Below are 19,774 nucleotides of genomic sequence, written 5' to 3'. Positions count from 1 at the left end.
GTGTGTAGTAGCTCTCTTGTCACTAGCACTATTCGGTTTCATGGTCTAGCCATTTTGTTCATCAGCGCCAAATCCAGGATTTTTAAATGCTATGTTACTGTTGAGATTCACCTAGTCTCTTCGGGGAGCCTCGTCGTCAGAACTAGAGCTGGTCGTGCTCGTTCCGCTTCATTCCAAACTTTGCTGTTTGGTTTATTCAACGTCGATTCCGACTATTCCATGCTCATGGTTGTAACCTATTCAGGGATGCATCTGATGATTTCTCATGGTTCTCCTATTGTCGAGCAAGTACTTGTTATGTTGTTTTGTTTCTGCATTATGTTATTCATCAAACCGTCGAGAATTCCTTCGGGTATTATCTTGTTACCGTTGAGCATAGCTCCGGATGTAATCGTTTATACCTTTTCATTTTAATATAATCGTTGACAAAAAAAAAAGAAAAGATTAATTGCTTACACATGACTTGTGTCTACAAAGGTTATTAATCTTGGAAAATGTTTTGGGTTGCCTTTCAAAATCGACAGTTCGATTTAGCTAATTTATTACCACTCATGCTCTGATTCAGATCAACAAAGCCCAACCAAAGAACAAAGATGCTGGCTCATATCTAGAATTTTTTTAGCTGGGAGCAAACTATATTATAATATATACTATACATATGTTTCATATTAAATGTTATTTTAATATTTTTATGGAGATTGAAAAAATTTATGTAATAGACTAATATATTCTTATTTAATGTATGATTAATTAAATAAAAACGATTTAGACAAAAGCTTATTGGTTATTCAAAAAGATAAAAAATGAATCTCGGGGAACTAAATTATCATCACTTGGCTAGTTTGGACTTGGGTTTCGGCTCAAGTGGCTTACATGGTGGATCGTAACAGATGATCAGTTCACCCACTGGCATTAGGCAGAAGGTATTCCAAACTCGGGTCAAGCAGTGTGGTAGCCAGTCCATTATGTACACTAAGTGCATTCATTCCAAGGCCGATCGGATCAGCCGATAGGATTTATCAAAAAAGAGTAAAAAATAAATCTAATGTACAAAGTTACAATGGAAGTGTTGAAAGACACTTATTTTAAAACAAAAAAATAAACCTAAAGTGACACGTATTATGAAAAAGAGAGAATAATATTTAATAATAAAATAATAATTTATTTTCATATGCTTTTTAGTTTACAAAATATAAAAATATTTTTTTTATAATTCAAAAACTTCATAAAATATAAACATTATCAAAACTTGAATTTTATGATGATTCTCACATTTATATATTTTTTAAAAATATTACCAAAAAACCTAAACACCACGAACTCCAACCTTTTAAAGGTTTAGAAAAAATAATAAATTATGCATGAAATCTTAACCACAATTATGACATTTTTGAAATATTTTTAAAAATTGTGCTTTATAGACTTTTAATAATAGTAGATTATTGTAATATTTAATATTTATATGCGAAATGGAAATGGCTATAATTTATTTATTATGTAAGCAGCTTGTTTTGTATTTAAAAGTATTTTTTTGGTGTCAAAAACAATGATAAGTTGATAATGATATTTAAAATTAGATTAAGATCCGCGCTTTACGCGGGATAAGCATTCTATAAACAATTATTTTTATGTATACTGTTATTTATTTTGTTGTTTTTACATATTATGAATAATTGAAAAATCTGTAACTATTACATATATAATTAAATTGGTACAAACACATAAATCAAAAAATAATTTTTTTTACAATCATATTATGATAAATAATTCAAAACACTCATTTTATCTATTTTCTATGGTGTATAGTTAAATTTAATTAATATTAATATATATTTTAAATATATTTTCAATATAGCTATCTCTTAAATAAGACTTCCTTCTTGTAAACTTTTATGATCATTGTATCTTTTTATAAAAAACAATTTAAGCGGTTTGAAACAAAACTTTAATATGATACTTTTAATAGTTTTATTAATTTATGTTTTTTTTTAAATATAATGGAAAATCATGTATGTGGTGTTGTAAAAATATCAAGGCTTTTAACTTTTTCTGTCCGACACTATTTTTGAATTATGCACCTACTGCACATGTCATATAATATTTTGAGTAATATCAAGGGAGTTATTTCGAGTTTTGTCAAGTTCGACATGATAATTGTTTCATATAAAATAATATAAAAATATAATAAAGACAGAAATTTGAAAGAATAAATATAAAATTATAAATTAAATGCATAAATTAAATGCAGATATTTAAGGAGAATTTGCCAAATATGACTCAAATATTGATTTTAACCTCAAAAGTATACCCAAACTTGAATCAAATGCAAAAGTAATCCAAAATTCTAGTGAAATTATAAGCCCCTTATGACCAAACAAAAATCCAGAATTCAGTTTTACGAATATAACTCCGTAAAGTCTTAGGAGGTTTTGTAAGTATTCTGAGATTTTGTAAGTCTTCTAGAAGACTTTCAAGAAATCTAAAGTCTTCTCATATATTAGCTCTTAAAAATATTTATAAATTTTATAAGAAATATTTTGATGGAGGAAAAAATGAAATGATGTAATTATAAACATTTGACATAGATGGGTGAATGTAGTATGTCATGGTATTCTTTGGTTAAGGGTTTGGTAACATATGTTGTAGTATTGTATGTATTCTTAGGGTTAGATTTTGGAAACTTAACCCCTTTTTTTTTGAAAAATTAAATTTTGACTTATATGTGTTTAGTTTTGTGTATATTAAACACCTTTAAAGTTGATTTTAAGTTTTATGAATTGTTTGTTTGTAGTTAGTTAGTTATTCTGAATTTAGGATTTTACGTGACTTATGTCTTCTAACAAATAATGCATTAGAAGGCTTTCGCGGAAGTCTTCTGGGCAAATAGTAAATGTAGGGTCTAGAAGACTTTCAAATAAGTCTTCTAGAAAGTCTTCTAGAAAGTCTGTATCGAAAATATTTTACTTTATTAGAATTTTTGTCTCCATATATAAAGAAAATTTACACATTCTCTCTCTTTCTCTCAAATGGTTGCAACAAAAATGTAATGTTTGTCATTCTAAAACACTTCAACCTCTCTTTAATCTCTTTGAACTTAAAAATACCAAACTTTATATTTATTTCTCATTTTTATCTCAGGTCTTTCAGACTGATTTATTTTGTTTTAACAAGTTTTTCATTACATGGTTCTCATCTTCCACTCCTTTAAAGGTACATCTATAAATCATATTTTTCATTTGGTAAACTCTTGTTGCTTAACGCTCTTACCTTTTAAAAACACTTTTGGTGGTTTTAAACTTTTACCTTATTTTTAAAGTTTTTCAATGTTTTGAAGCCATTTAAATGCTTTTGGATATGCAGGATTTTTAGATATGAGAAAGACTTGGAAGACTAGGAAGTCTTCTCGGAAGTCTTCTAACATTTAATGTACTAGAAGACTTCCAGGAATCTTTCACCATGTCAAGTGGAGTCCAAGCTTGTCTTTGTGGAAGAATAATCTATAATAATTTTGTTTATGGCCTGTTATATGATTTGTAGGTGTACTCATTTAGTTGTGAATTCTTTTATAAATTTGAAGAGATATTAATAAAAACATTTTGGTAAATCTGTTCATGTCTACAGTATTATATTGCCAATAGTTATTGATACAACTTCAGTAGCAAAATAAAATAACAAAAACAATTAGTTAAATTTACTACAAGTAAGAGAGAAATTTTTTCAAGAAAATTTAGTCGGATTCACAAAAGATCAAACATTACATAAGTTCAACCATATAACAGTTGTTGGGGTCAAAATGGGTCATGATGGAATCAATGTGAAAGAGTTCCCGGAAAATATTTCTCGTAATATAAATTTCGTATATTTTTTATTGAAAAGGTTATACGACGGAGTTCTTGATATATTTTATCGACAACATGACGCAAACATTGTTGTGGTCAAAAACAGTTATCTCGAAATAAACGTCCAAAAATTGTGTTTCTGTACGAAACCTTCCTCTACACACTCTCGACAAAATCTCCTGAGCAAAAGACTCGAGATAAATGGATCACAGAACCAAACACGCAGTCCAACTCATTCGTTCAGACCTTTTGAGGTGCAGAACTGCACAAACGCGTCAGATGTTTAGCTATGGATGAAGACCTTTCCGTGGTTTGATTGAGCCCAACCTTTGTCACAAGATAGAGATTTGAGTTAGCTTTTTAATGCTACCGGTCTGCGGTAAATCAGCATCCTGTAGCATAAGTTATGCCCGTTTTAGTGAAGGCTGGACAGACCAAACGACCAGCTCGGCCATCCGCCGGTCGCTGCGTAGCGACCGACCAAGCCACTCAGTTGGTCGCTACGTAGCGATCGAGCCACAAACGAGTACGTAGCGACCGATCCGCAACGAGTCGGTCGCTACATCGCGAGCGACCAAGCCTCTCGGTCGGTCGCTACCCAAACGAGTCGGTTGCTACGTAGCGACCGATCCATCGCGGACCCGGTCGCTACGTAGCGACCGAACTGTCTCGGACATCGATCAACGGGTACGACCCAAATCCATGTATTCTCGTCTGTTCCTCAATAATAGCTCCCATGTACCGCAGTCGTATCATTCCTCACTCCCATCGATTGGAGTTACCATTTAAACTTTACGATAGAAATCGCTGAAAGTTAGTTCTTATCGATAAAAATCGTGAAAAACGTTTCGAATCGAAAAACAGCCCAAATAGGTTTAAAACGTGATTGGAAACCTACTTACGATTTTTTAAGGAGAAGCCCATGGATACTATGACGGTTTATACTTAGTCCGCAAGAAAGGATAAATGTCAAATTTCCGCAGATAGATGTGAAGTTTGCGTGGATAATCATGAAGATCGAGAAAATGGAATATCTCCATTTTCGAGTTATGACGGCTTAAGGAAAGGAAGGAAAAAGCTCAAACCGACCTTGGAGGGAGTATATAAGGAGTCCTAGGTGAGAGGCACAAAGAGGGAACTTTTCAGAGCAAACTTAGCACTTAGAGCAATTTTAGGTAATTTTTCGTTTTTGTTATTTGAGCTGCAACTCAATTAGGTCTTGCAGTCTTAGGGTGTTAGAACAAGAAATCTCACCGACAGCTCTTGTAGCCCAGGCTCTTGCCTTGTTGTAACGCTCAAACGCGGATTTGGAATAAGATCTATTTTGCTCTCTTTTCTATTTCTTATTTTTCTCGTCATTATTTCGTGTTCTGATTGCTTGGCGTGTGGTTTAGCCTATATCCGGGACCTCTGGAAAATTAGGGTTTTCCTAACTTTCCTAATTTAAACGGGAATCGACAGTGCGAATTTCGGTTCCCACAGTTTGGCGCTAGAAGGAGGGGGTACGGATTACTCTAACTCATAGCCGCAAAACGTTTGATCAAAATAATGTCTGGAAATACGAAAGACAAAATCGCAGTTCGCAACAACGCTGGTAAGACAACTCCAGCCGCCACTGCTCCTATGGCCAATGCTTACGCAAACGCCACAGCCCTTGAGAAAATCGAAAACCTAGCCGCGACTTTTTGCCACAGGAAGTGCACTGAAACGAGCTCGCGATTTCTCTGTCTAAACATAAAGGGAAACAATAAATTTTATCAAACCCTATAAATTTGGCTCATTACCGAACTAAAGAAGTCTCAACGTGTAAGGGTTTTACCAAAACACATTTTCCGAAAACTTTTTGGAAAAGTAAAACTTGTTGACCCCAAAACCGCAGAAAAACCCTAGGTTAATCGCAGAAAAAGGAAGCACAGCGAATCGGGTACATAACTCACCACTGTATTTCTTCCAAATATCTCGCGGAAAAACCCTAGGTTAGTCGCGGAAAAAAGGAAGCTCAGCAAATCGGGTACATAACTCACCGCTGTATTTCTTCCGAATATCTCACGGAAAAACCCTAGGTTAGTCGCGGAAAAAAGGAAGCTCAGCAAATCGGGTACATAACTCGCCGATGTACTTCCTCCAAATATATTTCGGAAAAGCCTTAGATTAATCGTAGAAAAAGGAAGCGCAGCAAATCGGTTATGAAACCCCCGCGGTTGTACTGCTTCCAAATAATTTTCAGAGAAACAAAGTTAATTTCTATTGAATCACTCGAAACCTAAAACGACTGACGAAGACTAAATAAAGCAAAACGGGAGATCGTATCCGCACCCCTAAAACGTTTTCTGAAGCCTTAGATTTCGTGAGAATTCAAGTATCACTTCCATAGTAACAAATTTCACGAGTTGTCGATGTTTGTCACCTAAATCTTACTTGGAAAAAACTACTCGAAAATTCCACGGATCCATCCCACGGAAAAGAGAAAAACTTCTGACTAAGTTTGGTTGCAATAATTAACCTCATCACGGCTCTCGTACAACCAAAACTTAAAAACATCTTTACGGAACAAATTTCATAAAAATTAAGCTCGACAACATTTTTCGAAACAACTTTCGTAAAACTAAAATCGATAACATTTTGCGAAATAACCGTCGTAAAATTAAACTCGGTATTATTTTTCGGAAAAACTTTCGTAAAACTAAAGTTGGCAACATATGACAACCTTCGAAAATCTAACGACAATCGTAGAAAAAAAGTCTCGGATAAGGAAAGAGATGGAGCGAAATCCGAGAATCAAAATTCGGCCATCCACCTCTCTCCATGGTCTCACCATCCTTCCTCTCTCGCCTTGATCTGTGGCCAAAACCTCATCACCTGGCTGATCATCCTTGGCATCTCTCGATCGTACCTGGCTATTCCTAAACGCTAAAAAGTTTTCGACGAGATGCTTATTCATTTTCGTAAATCCAATGATACTAAGATTGAAACATGGATCACGAAAACCGCAATATTGGCAGCAGCAAAAACGCGGCCAGGAAAGCTGAGAAGTCCAGGAAGAATTAATATTCTTGCTATTCGAAATGGGCAGACAGACACAAAAAGAGTAAGGGAAAATGAGCAAGCAAAACAGAGAAGAGGCTAACCCGAATCTTCGAGAGAACTAAGGTATTTCCGACTTGAAATCAGGCTTGTAATTTTTGTACGAAATTACTAAGAAATAGAAACGCCTTTGAGACTGACATAGAACTTTAGGGAACTTAAAACCTAGGTGGATATTCTAGCGAAATAAGTCTTAGGCGATTTTTCCTGTCTCGGTATATTGTTCCATGACTGTTTAGGCAGATCTTGCAAACCGATCTAAACTCTCTGAAAATTGAGAAACGATCGCCACGCATATTTAGATCACTTCCTAAAGAAAGAAAGAACTAGAGACACGAACGTCGTCTTAAAATCGATTCGTTTCTAGCGATTTTCTTAAAGCCGACATATCCCAAGTCGTAAACATCCAAATCACATTCCCAGCGTCGTCTTTAAATCGACCAAGACTGTCGATCATTCCAATCCTCGGAAGAAGAAACGTACACAACCCTTCAAGGTATCGGTTCAACTGTTTTCTTTCGTTTAAAAAAAGGGGGGGGGGAGTAGGTATATATACTATACTCGTATACTCCCAAACTTACTTCCAAACTTCAAAAACTTTTGCCTTGTCATCAAGAAAACGCTTTCGTCAAAGTAAACTCTCGCAACAATAGGCAGAAAAACATTTAGGCAATACGATGACTCCATAAATCGTCCCAAAAAAAACAAACGACAATCTAAAATTTGTCTAAACGCTAGCAACATATCTGGACTATCATGAACATAATCTCAAAGACTATACAACATTTCTTATCGCAATCATGCGCATAGAAAACCTGTATCAATATCAAACTGAAACTTGACGATTAGCCAAAGTCTTGAAGCCTTTTCGGCTTTATAAAGCCTTTTCGGCTTTATAAAGCCATTTTCGTATTTTGTGACAACCCACCCCGTGGGAACTACCTGTCCCGTGGGCCCCAGGCTCACAACGCTGCAGCGCACCGACCCCAACCCCTCCATTATGAGTTCTCTCTAACTCCATAATTAGGTTGTTGGTGAGCCTCGAACCCAGTAACTCACCCTTTAACAGCATTCCCACTGGACAAGCTGTCACCAATTGATTTCTACGAGAAACCTTCAAGCATCAAAGCATTTCCTTCAGTTTCCGTTGAACCAAGTGAGTCATGGAAAAGCATCGAGAACATTTGTGACGAAGAAAACTCGAGAATAAATGTAGCATCAAGCACATTAAAGGGAACACTTTCTTCCCGATCGTTGGCTAGATCTACCTCTGGTTGACCAATTCGTTCCAGAAACGAATGTGTCATGAGAATCCTCTCAAAAAACCAATGAAAAACGTTCTGCGACTAGATCGTAGTGAAATAAACTTCGATAAACTCATGAGTAACTCCAAGCAACTTTCACCTAAGATCGAAATCACAGCAGAAACGTTTCTCGTAAAACCCACAGAAACAACGCTACTTTGACATGTTACATATCACCGATTTACAATCTTCGTAAAACCGGTCTCCATTACTTACACGGAAAATTCTTCGTACAATCAGACCAAGTCTTACGAAGAAACTTTTGAAAGTAAACATAACTGGTTTTACGAAAAAGTATATTTTGTATAGCAAACACAAAGCTGTAAAATCTGACTTTCGATGACCAATCTAAAGAGAGATCTCTTCGTATTTCGATTTAATAGATCTAGCCATGCGGCTCACTGGCTTCTGCATTTTGTTCCCCTAGGTCACATCCGAGCAGGCAATCGTCCCGCAACTGACTCCGCACTGGTTCTGTATCAAACCTCTTAGGCTACGTCTTCCTCAGACAAAAACGAATTAATTTTCATAAGACTATAGGTGACATTATACGAAACATTCATCGAATAACTGAAACCTAAAGCATAGAATCGTTTTCTATGACAATCATCCATCTTAACACAGATAACTCTGGCAAACCTGGCCTATCAATCTCGACAAGCGCTCTTTGCCCTCAGTCAATTACGCCTTCCAGTAAAGGTCCAAACCGGAATTTACCATCCCCTTTACGGATGATCGTAAACTAACATGACCTTAAATGTTAAAGTACCATGGTCTAATCCTTGACCTACAGCACCCTTGGCTATCTGAGTGAACACATCCTTCACGTCAAGCCAAACTATTTGAGAAACCATCGCTCCATCACTTAACAGCGTAACGACAATCTACGATTTGTATTAAAATGCCGTGTAACTATTAAGAGAATAATTATCGTATAGCCCACAGTCGGAAATCATATGATAAATTCTTCGTAACGAAACTCAGCCTTAACAACCAAACGGTTAACGGAAAACCAAAACTTGTCGACAATCGACCAAGTTCGATACATTCCACAATTCACTTTAAGCCCGTTATGTTTTCCCATAATACGCGGCATGTAAGGAAAAATTCGTAACAAAGCTCCTAGAGCTATACGAAACATCCAAAAAATGCACGAAATAGATCTCAGAAGGCCAACACTTCATAAAGCACTATGAAGGAAAACACTTCTTCCCATGGACAAATTTACGCGACTCCTCGGTCCTAATTCGTCAATCGCAAATCAAACTATTAGCATCTGAACATCAATAACAGTTTTGCCTGCGAACATCCGCAGACAAACCAAAAAAGTTTCTCCGACGCAGGGTTAAGACTAAACCCTTACAATATCGCGAAACATCTTAAAGCCCGTGAACATTTCGAGCACGAAACGCGGCATACGAAAGAAAAATCAATCTTCAGCATTGCGAGACGTCGCAGACGCCTGAAGAACCATTTTTCCACAAAATTACCTTCCTCGATAAAGGCACCTTCTTGGAAGACCAAACACTCATACCTACTAACATCTTCTCAAACACGTATTCTTCGCCAAGACTCAAAAACGGTAATATCTCCCGATAAGTTTGTTGCTGATCACAACAAACTCTTAACGTCCTAAACATACTTAGCCATTTCGTAGAGATAGCTCTCGTACACCTGACACTAGGGTAATAGCGCTATATAAAAAAACCCCAAAATTTGGTCAGCACTTTTGGGAGACTTAAAAATTGTCTTCGAAGAGATGCTCGATTCCTACCATACAAGTCACGTAAGCCTAGAACATATCGCGGACTTTAAAGTCGGATGGAATCAGGTCAAAAACGATACGGGAAACGTAAGCCGAAGTAGTCATCGCACCCCCTAAAGCCGTGATTAGACCTAGGTCTTGCCCTAAACCCAGCACACTAGTCTCTAACATCTCTAGGCATAGTATCAAACACCCTGGTACGAGATCCCAAAATTTGTCTCTTGGCTAATATTCGAGCATCTTCAGAAATCCCGCAAGTTTATGCACTGCGTAAAACTCTCGAAACAGATCACGAATATAGCAGTTCACACAGATTTAGATTACGAGATGACAACTCGTAGTCTTCCCTCTACACCAATATAAAATGCCATTGGCAGCAACATGCCTGATAACCTCTGTTGGACCATGATTTGTACCAAATCACTCCTACTATAATTATATGTTATTATAGAAATTATTGTGGGACAATAATTCATCACCAAGTCTCGTGTTGTTACTAAACATCAAAGACGAAGTCAAAAGTTAGTTACCGATCTCTCGGACTCACATGGACGTAAGAAGAGGTCAAAGACTGAATTTTAGGAAGCACGTGCAACAACTTGAAACCCTTATAAAAAGACAAAGCAATTGATTTATAAGGCCATTTTCCAAGAGACATTACGGGGGCTCACAACGACAAATAAAACACCATCCATTACCATTATTATTAAGGAGGAGACGTGTGCACTTAGTGAATCCAGGCTTCATGCGTTAACATAGATCAATAAGACAAAGGGTTTACTACACATCATCATACACGTTTCTCTATCAGTCTAATACGTCTCCACGTTTGTTGAAGAACAAGACTTATCCTTCGTACGATGCACGATCTAACGATATCGTAATCGACCATCTCGAGTTCAACTCGTTCCCCATTCGTGAATGGGGTCTCGTTCTAAAGGAGGTAAACGGCATCTCTCCCGAGATGGTAAGAGATAAAACCGACGTCTCCTGAGAACTGACGAACTCGATGTCTCTCCTGAGAACTGACGAACTCAATGTCTCTCCTGAAAACTGACGAAGTTGATGTCTCTCCTGAGAACCGACGAACTCGATGTATCGATCTGGACCGCCAAACCCGACGTCTTGCTCAAGACCGATGAAACCGACATCTCTTTCGAGATGATGATAACTGAACTACGTTGAGACTTGATCCCACGACAGGTACGTAGGCTGCTCGTTCTCGAGTTCAGTCATGATCTTCTCTTTCCCGATATTTTTATGATATTCGACCTGTGAATATAATCCATTTTCGCCGACTCATACCTGATTAAATCGTTGTGTCTTAAGGATATCGTTGCCCACACCCTTTTTCTTCCCCAGATCGAACTCCCGATCACTATCAAATACTTAGTGTAGATTTTAGGTTCTACAACCTCTACACGACATATAAACTGGACCGTAAAGGTCTCACTGGAAAACAGGTCTTAAGAATCTCAACTCTAGGGTGAACTACGAAAGGATTGATCCCTTCAACAAGGGTACATAGGCAGCCTTCACAAGGGGGGCAGCCCCGATCTTATTGCATTCCACTCTCAGAAGAACGAGAAGAACACTACAACGGACCTTTTCAACCATTAATTCCGCGTAACTTTCCTAACTTGCCTAATTTTCCAAGTCACTCGCTAGAACCTCACGCTAAAAGCTCACAATTCTAACGAGCTGGGGGCTAACTGTTGGGGTCAAAATCAGTCACGACGAAATCAATGTCTAAAAGTTCCCGGAAAATATTTCTCGCAATATAAATTTCGTATAATTTTTATAGAAAAGGTTATATGACGGAGTTGATATATATTTTATCGATAACAAGACGCAAACATTGTTGGGTCAAAAACGGTTATCTCGAAATAAACGTCCAAAAATTGTTTTCTGTACGAAAGCTTCCTCGACACACTCTCGACAAAAGCTCCTGAGCAAAAGACTCGAGATAAATGGATCACGGAACCAACACGCAGTCCAACTCGTTCGTTCGGACCTTTTGAGGTGCAGAATGCGCAAACGCGCGTCAGATGTTTAGTTATGGGTGAAGACCTTCATGTTGTTTGATTGAGCCCATCGTTTGACACAAGATAGAGATTTGAGTTGGCTTTCCAATGCTACCGGTCTGCGGTCAATCAGCATCCGGTAGCATAAGTTATGCCCGTTTTAGTGAAGGCTGAACAGACCAACGACCAGCTCGGCCATCCGCCGATCCTACGTAGCGACCGACCCGCGTAGCGACCGACCGAACAAGACACTCAGTCGGTCGCTACGTACGACCGAACCCACAAACGAGTCATAGCGACCGACCAAGCCACTATGTCGGTCGCTACGTAGCGACCGACCGCGAACGAGTCGGTTACTACGTAGCGACCGACCCGCGAACGAGTTGGTCACTACGTAGCGACCGACCGCGAATTAGTCGGTCACTACGTTGCGACCCCCCAAGCTCTTGGTCGGTCACTATGTAGCGACCGATCCGCAACGAGTTGGTCGCTACGTAGCGACCGACTAAGCCTCTCGGCCGGTTGCTACGTAGCGACCGATCCGCAACGAGTCGGTCGCAACGTAGCGACCGATCCGCAACGAATCGATCGCTACGTCGCGACCGACCAAGCCCCTCGGTCGGTCACTACGTAGCGAACGACCCTCAATCGAGTCGGTCGCTATGTAGCGACCGACTAAGCCATTTGTTTGGTCGCTACGTAGCGACCGATCCATCGCGGACCCGGTCGCTACGTAGCGACCGAACTGTCTCGGACATCTATCAACAGGTATGACCCAAATCCGTGTATTCTCGTCTGTTCCTCAATGCTAGCTCCCATGTACCACAGTCGTATCATTCCTCACTCCCATCGATTGGAGTACGACCCCTTTAAACTTTACGATAGAAATCGCGAAAAGTTCATTCTTATCGATAAAAATCGTGATAAACGTTTCGAATCGAAAAACAGCCCAAATAGGTCTAAAACGTGATTGGAAGCCCACTTACGATTTTTTATGGAAAAGCCCATGGAGACTATGGCGGTTTATACTTAGTCCGCAAGAAATGATAAATGTCAAATTTCTGCAGATAAATGTGAAGCTTCCGCGGATAATCATGAAGATCGAGAAAAATGGAATATCTCCATTTTTGAGTTATGACGGCTTAAGGGCAGGAAGAGAAAAGCTCAAACCGACCTTGGAGGGAGTATATAAGGAGTCCTAGGCGAGAGGCACAAAGAGGGAACTTTTCAGAGCAAACTTTGCGCTTAGAGCAATTTTAGGCAATTTTCCGTTTTTGTTATTCGAGCTGCGACTCAATTAGGTCTTGCTGTCTTAGGGTTTTAGAACTACGAATCTCGCCGACAGCTCTCGTAGCCCAGGCTCTTAACTTGTTGTAACGCTCAAAAGCAAATTCAAAATAAGATCTATTTTGCTCTCTTTTCGTTTTATTTTTTCTCGTCATTATTTCGTGTTCTGATTGCTTGGCGTGTGGTTAGCGATATAGCAGATATCCGGGAGCCTAACTTTCCTAATTTAAACGGAAATCGACAGTGCGAATTTCGGTTCCCACAACAATTTTACTAGAAGTATTTTGGGAAGTCTTCTAGACTTCTCGTAAGACTTAAATTTAAAGCGGGAAACTCAAATTTTAAGTGAAAAATTAAAATTTCAAATTTTATGAAAGTTAAAAGTATATCTTATGATCTAAGAAGACACATTAAACTATATAACTTGATATTTTTGAAGTTACTTGCACTTTTGAAAGTGAAAAATATATCTTGAAGCTGAAAATGCAAGTTTTACAAAAACTTAAACCGAGTAGACTTCCCGTGAAGACTTATAGAATTAGCTAGGAACATTAATAAACATGAATGTTGATAACCCCATAACTAAAACTAATTAAGTAATGAAAGTAGCCCCAATATCGACTAATATGCATGAATTAACAAGAAAATGTTAAAAAGTCTTTATAGTTTTAGAGAAAATGAAAATTTCTTAAACATTGACGCAGAAGGCTTCCGTGGAAATTTACAAAGGAGACTCCCTCTTAAACTAACATGTTTATCCCTTTAGATCATTTTTTCAATTGAAAATTTACAAAGAAAGACTTACACAGAAGTCTACTCTACACAAGACTTCTTTGGAAGTCTTCTTTTATAAATATTGGCTTACTTTTGTTTTTGAAAAAATCTCGAAAATACCAGAGAATACTTCCCTATAAGTTTTCTGTGATAAACATGTTAGTTTTGCAGTTGTTGACCGAATTGTGTCAGAAATTTGACTTTTACTAGAAGACTTACATGGAAGACTTCCAAGAAGTCTTTCGATCTCTTAGTGTAAGTCTTCTCACAGTCGGAAGACTTCCATGTAAGTCGACTCAGGTTACTTCTGTGAAGTCTTCTAACTAAAATTAAATATTTAATTTTTATTTTTCAATTGCAAAGTAACACAATACGACTTTCACCGACAGTAAGAAGATTTTCACCGACAGTTGAGAAGACTTCCGCAGAAGTCTTTTGTTTGAAGACTTCCACGTAAGTCTTTTGAAGAAAGTTAAATTTATGACACAAGTCGGTCAATTGAAAAACTAACCTGCTTATCCAAGAAGACTTACCAGTAAGTCTCTCTGGTATTTTCGAGATTTTTTGTTTAACAAAGAAAAGGTGGAAGACTTCGAGGGAAGTCGTCTCTTAACAACAGACATAAAGTCAATTACAAAACTAATCTATGCATTGACCAGAAGACTTCCGTATAAGTCTTCTACGACTAGAGGGCTTATGCGTAAGTCTTCTGGCGAACAGATCTGGGAAAAAAATTGATTTCATGCATTCAACCAGTGAGATAACTTCCTTAGCTTCTCCAAGCAAAAAAAAGTTCAACACGAAGTGACCCATTTGTTAATGACCAAGTATCTTAAGCTTGAATGGCTCTACGAACCTTAAAAAGTTTAGAATCAAAATCTTCAGTTTTTTGGATGAATATAGAGAAAAAATGAAAGAGATATTATTTTAGAACATAAGAAATAAAATAGGAGGAGTAAAAACGATTTTTAGGTGCATTATGAGCTTCAAATTGGTTGTTAATGGTGGTTGGTGTATTCATGGCAATGAAAATATTATAAATACTCGAGGAAGATGAGGATGGTAAAGTAAAATTTTCATTTTCGAAAAAAATATAAAAAAGTAATGGTATATTTGTGAATTATCTGAACTTTTGGGGTGAATAGGGCAAATTAAAATTCCAAAAAAATCATAGGTTAGTTTTGTGTTTGACTTTGGGTTTTGAGTTATTTTTTGCAAAAATCCCAAAATTTAAACGCATTATTTAAATGTAAAAATTTAATGAAAATAAGTTAAATAATATCGGAGGCTGAGCCCCACTACATGATCTGAGGAGAAATAGTCTACCATATTGATTATTATTTTTTCAAGGAGGCAAAGCTTTTCATATGGTCCGAGCAGGCATAGTACCTACCATTTTGACCATATACTTTATTCACGGAGGCAAAGCCTACTACATGATCCTCTGATCGTAAAAGCATAACCTATCATAACGATCAGTCGGAAAGGCAACACAAACATCCAAAAAATTAAACAAAGAAAGCAAAGCCTATCACTCCGGAACAATAGTAAAATTAAAATAAATTAAATATATTGAAAGACATAAATTAAACTTCCCCTTGCTGTTATAAAGAGAGTTCGTGCTGGTAATATATTGTAACTTAGGTGAGATGAAGGAAGGAAGAAGAACAACGACGGAGAGATAATGGTTATATATATATGTGTGTGTCTTTCTTATTATTCTTATCTATCGATATACGAACAAAACTCATGTATTTATTTCGTGGGGTTAACTACCTGTTCCACACAATAACTATCATATAAACAAATGTATACAATGTTTCAACCTTGGCCTAACTGCACACAAATGAAGTATAACAACAAATTTTTCTCCGATCTAAAAAATCGAAACCCGTTTCCACCCAAATTATGAAGGACAAACTAATACTGACAGATAGCAGTTTAAAGTTGGTTAGTATTCTCTATCTTGAACTTAACCATTGACTAACCTAGCTAAACCGAAAACGACCTAATTAGAGAATATAAATCCGATTAAATCGACCAGATACAATTGGATCTTATAAACTGACCTGAGACCTGACTTAACCCAATTCGAAACCCTAAAAACCTAAATCCCCAAATCATCATCCAAGGCAAATGTTGCTTTGACGCATTTACTGCTCATCCTTAGCAAACTCTCCCAACAAATGGCAGGTGAATATGTTGAAGAAGAATCATACATGTGTTCCTACGGATATTTGTGAGATGCTCAAAGTTCCATAAATAGCTCCTTGTTCGTTGACAAGATTAGAGAAGACCTGAGTATTTCATGTCCATGAAGGTTGAGGAGCTGGTCAGGGGAAAATGGAAGCTCAATGTTACTAAGGCGCAATGCCAACATGCTAGGAACAAAGCGGTCAGGTGGATTAAAAGAGAGTATGATGAGCAGTTTGGACGGCAGAGGGATTACTGCTCTGAGATAAGGTCCTCAAATTTTAATTCTTCCATTGAGCTAGACTGCTTGAGAAATGATGATGTGATTGACGTTTTCAACAGATTCTATGTCTGTTTTGACGTTCTGAGGAGAAACTGAAAAGAAACGTGCATGCCACTAATTGGAGTGGATGGTTGTTTTTTGAAGTCTATGATTAAATGGCACCTCTGGGATATGTGGTGCACCTAATCATAACTCGAGCTTTTATAAGAAGAATCTGAAAAAGATTTATTTCATTGTGTTCTCGGTTTTTGTTGTTATGATATGTGATGTGTGTTTTGTATTGAAGTGAAGTGAAGATTGTTGTGTTTATTGTGATGTGTTTCAGCCTTTTGTGAATGTGATTATTCTCAGCCTGAATTCAACCTGAGAAGTGAATATGTGAAGAAGAGAAGATGGAGGTGAAGAAGTGGGTCTATTTTTTGTTGTTGTTTTGTTACTTTCTTTATCGTTTTAGGTACCTTTTGAGGTTCTACGACCTTGTTTTTCGGCTTTAGATTCCTTTTTCACATTCTAAGATCTTGTTTTTCGGGTATTTGGACTAGTTTAATGGCTTTTAGACTATTTTGGTGTGTTCAAAGTATGCTTTTGGTCATTCTTATGTATGCTTTTGAACTCAATGTATGATATTTTAGTGGATTTTACTCTATTTAGTGTGTCCGGTATGCTTTTGGTCATTCTTATGTATGCTAGCTTTTGATGATTTCTCCTTTTTAAACACAAAAACATTTAAAATAGCATGCTTTGTCTCGTCATCTTAAACAAACACACACTTAACACAACATAACACAACAATTTTTAAACTGAGACAAGCTTATTAGCTTAGACAACACAAACCATGGTGAAACATACTAAAACAACAATGACCATACTAAAAACAACAATGACCATCGCTTTCTGGACATAAACAACAATGAACTTGAGAGTTTTTCTGGATTTTCATTTTTTTTTGATTAATTCTCAAGTTCATTATTGTTTTTATTTAAGTGTCTAATTACATCTTTTCTTTCCTTAATTGTATTTACCATAATAATTCATTAATTATATTTACCATAATAATTCGATGTCATTTATTTTACGTATTAACCGCAATAATTTCAAGGTTAAATGAAATTTCTCCATTAGTGACAATAATTGAAACTTGTTAACAATTTTTTTTTATTTGTTTACATAATCAGTTAGACATGGACATTCATGTATACGTTCGGATACAGATAGATTTTTACGGGTATTGAATTTTAGATTTTAAAATTAAACTATGTTCGTGTATTATAAATTTTTGGACATGGTTCGAGTTGGAGTCTTCCGGGTTCGGGTAAGTTTGTAGGAACCTAAAAATATCTAAATAATATATATGTTTAAAAATGTCACTAAACAATTTATAAGAAAATAAAAATCAAATCCCCACGGGCATGGGGTCAAGCTCTAATATTACAAATTTATTTAAATGTTTTATTACTTCTAACTAAAATTAGCATTAGCATTCATAGATTTCTTACAACAGTTTCAATATTTATTTTACTGTTTTTAGAAATTATATACTTGTCTAATTATTATAAAATTTAATTATTTACTTTACTTCATGTATATTCTAGTTTAACTATAACAATAGGTCACGTAGAGATTATTTAAAAAAATAGAGTTGATTGGAATAAGTAGAGTAAAGTTATTTTCTCTCTCAGTTATTTATTGTTTCATGGATTAAACCGACACAACGGGAAGAGACGACACTAAACCTCTTTCTGAAACTCGTGAACGATGCTCTCACCACTGAATTAGAAGACTTTGGTTTTTGGTTTAGCAAAAAGAAACCCATTGAGGAAACTTGTAGAACTCGAAGATGAGTTCATTAATAAAGTCAAAGAGGGGCTCATGGTCAGCAGCACAAAGCTGAGTAGGATATAATGGTATATTGATGAAAAAATCCAGGTTGGGAGTCTGGTTGGGGAATTTTGTTTTCAGGTAACAGCTCTTCCCAGCTTGAGTCTATGGTATCCAACACCACTTTAATGTACTTGAACACTGTTTCTTTTTCATCCATAGGATCATCTTTTGCTTCAAATTGGTTTCACAGAGTGTCTCTTTGCTTCACCTGATTTTTGTTAAAGATGAGTCAGTGTCAGCTCATAACTAACTGAAGATTTCTAAGTCCTAAGTTCAGCAATAAGTATAGTTTTAAGAAAGAAAAAAAACTCAAATTCTAACGACTATATTAGACTGAAGAATGCATACAAATTAATTCAACAACTCTTAATTAGCATTATTGAAATCTTTAGCCAACATTATGGTTTAATTTTGAATATAACAAAACAATTAAATCGTTCTTTCTACGGAGTTAAGGTTCACGTTCACAATAGTAAAATTGAAAATTCTATTGACACACCTCATGAGTATATGAAATGAAAATACCAATTAGAAACTCCATTGAGAAAAAAAAAAAATACTATAATGCTTTACATTCACTTAAATATGACAGAAAAATCTATTAATTAGTTTATATTAATTGGTGTTAATTTAATACCAATATTCTCTAAACCCAAGTAATGAAAGTATTTATATGGTTGTGGCTCAGTTTTCAACAGCTTCCTCAACATCTGGGCGTCAAATTCCCGACCCCAAACGGAGTCGCAGCTATCTGGGGATCTCAGAAAAACAGTCGCGACTGTGCTTCTTGCGAAACACAAGTTAAGACAAATGACGACCTCTGCAACGGCAACCGCAAACGCACGAAGATTGATAAATCTTCGACCAACAACGTTCGAGAAAAGACGATCTAACATCGTCTGCTGACACAGACGCTTCGGGTGTCAAAACTCAACATGAGCCCGAAGCCGACATTACAACTCAACCGGGACATCCGGAAGAGAAACACTGCCCAGCCACCACGATCGTCTCGATCAAGGCGGTCAGCACGGCGACACCGCCGAGTGAAAACGCTCACGTCACAAAACAGAACTACGAGATGGCTTGATCCTCGAAAGGGGTACGTAGGCAGCTCATCAAAAACGAGTTCAGCTATCCCCCTCTCTAAAAAGGGGGGGGGGAGTGGGTACGTATACTCGTATACTCCCACATAGGAAAATATGCGTTATTGTAATCAAATTCCATAGAGATTTTGAAAATTTTTACGATCAATACGCGTCGTTCCTTTTTTAAAACAATCTCACTTCAGCACCGAAATATACGTATAGTCTTCGAAATAACTGCGAGACGTCGCCAAGTAA

Source organism: Brassica napus, chromosome C1, assembly GCF_020379485.1.
Source record: "Brassica napus cultivar Da-Ae chromosome C1, Da-Ae, whole genome shotgun sequence".
In the NCBI taxonomy this organism is placed as follows: domain Eukaryota; kingdom Viridiplantae; phylum Streptophyta; class Magnoliopsida; order Brassicales; family Brassicaceae; genus Brassica; species Brassica napus.
Note: the sequence above shows the minus strand (reverse complement) of the source record.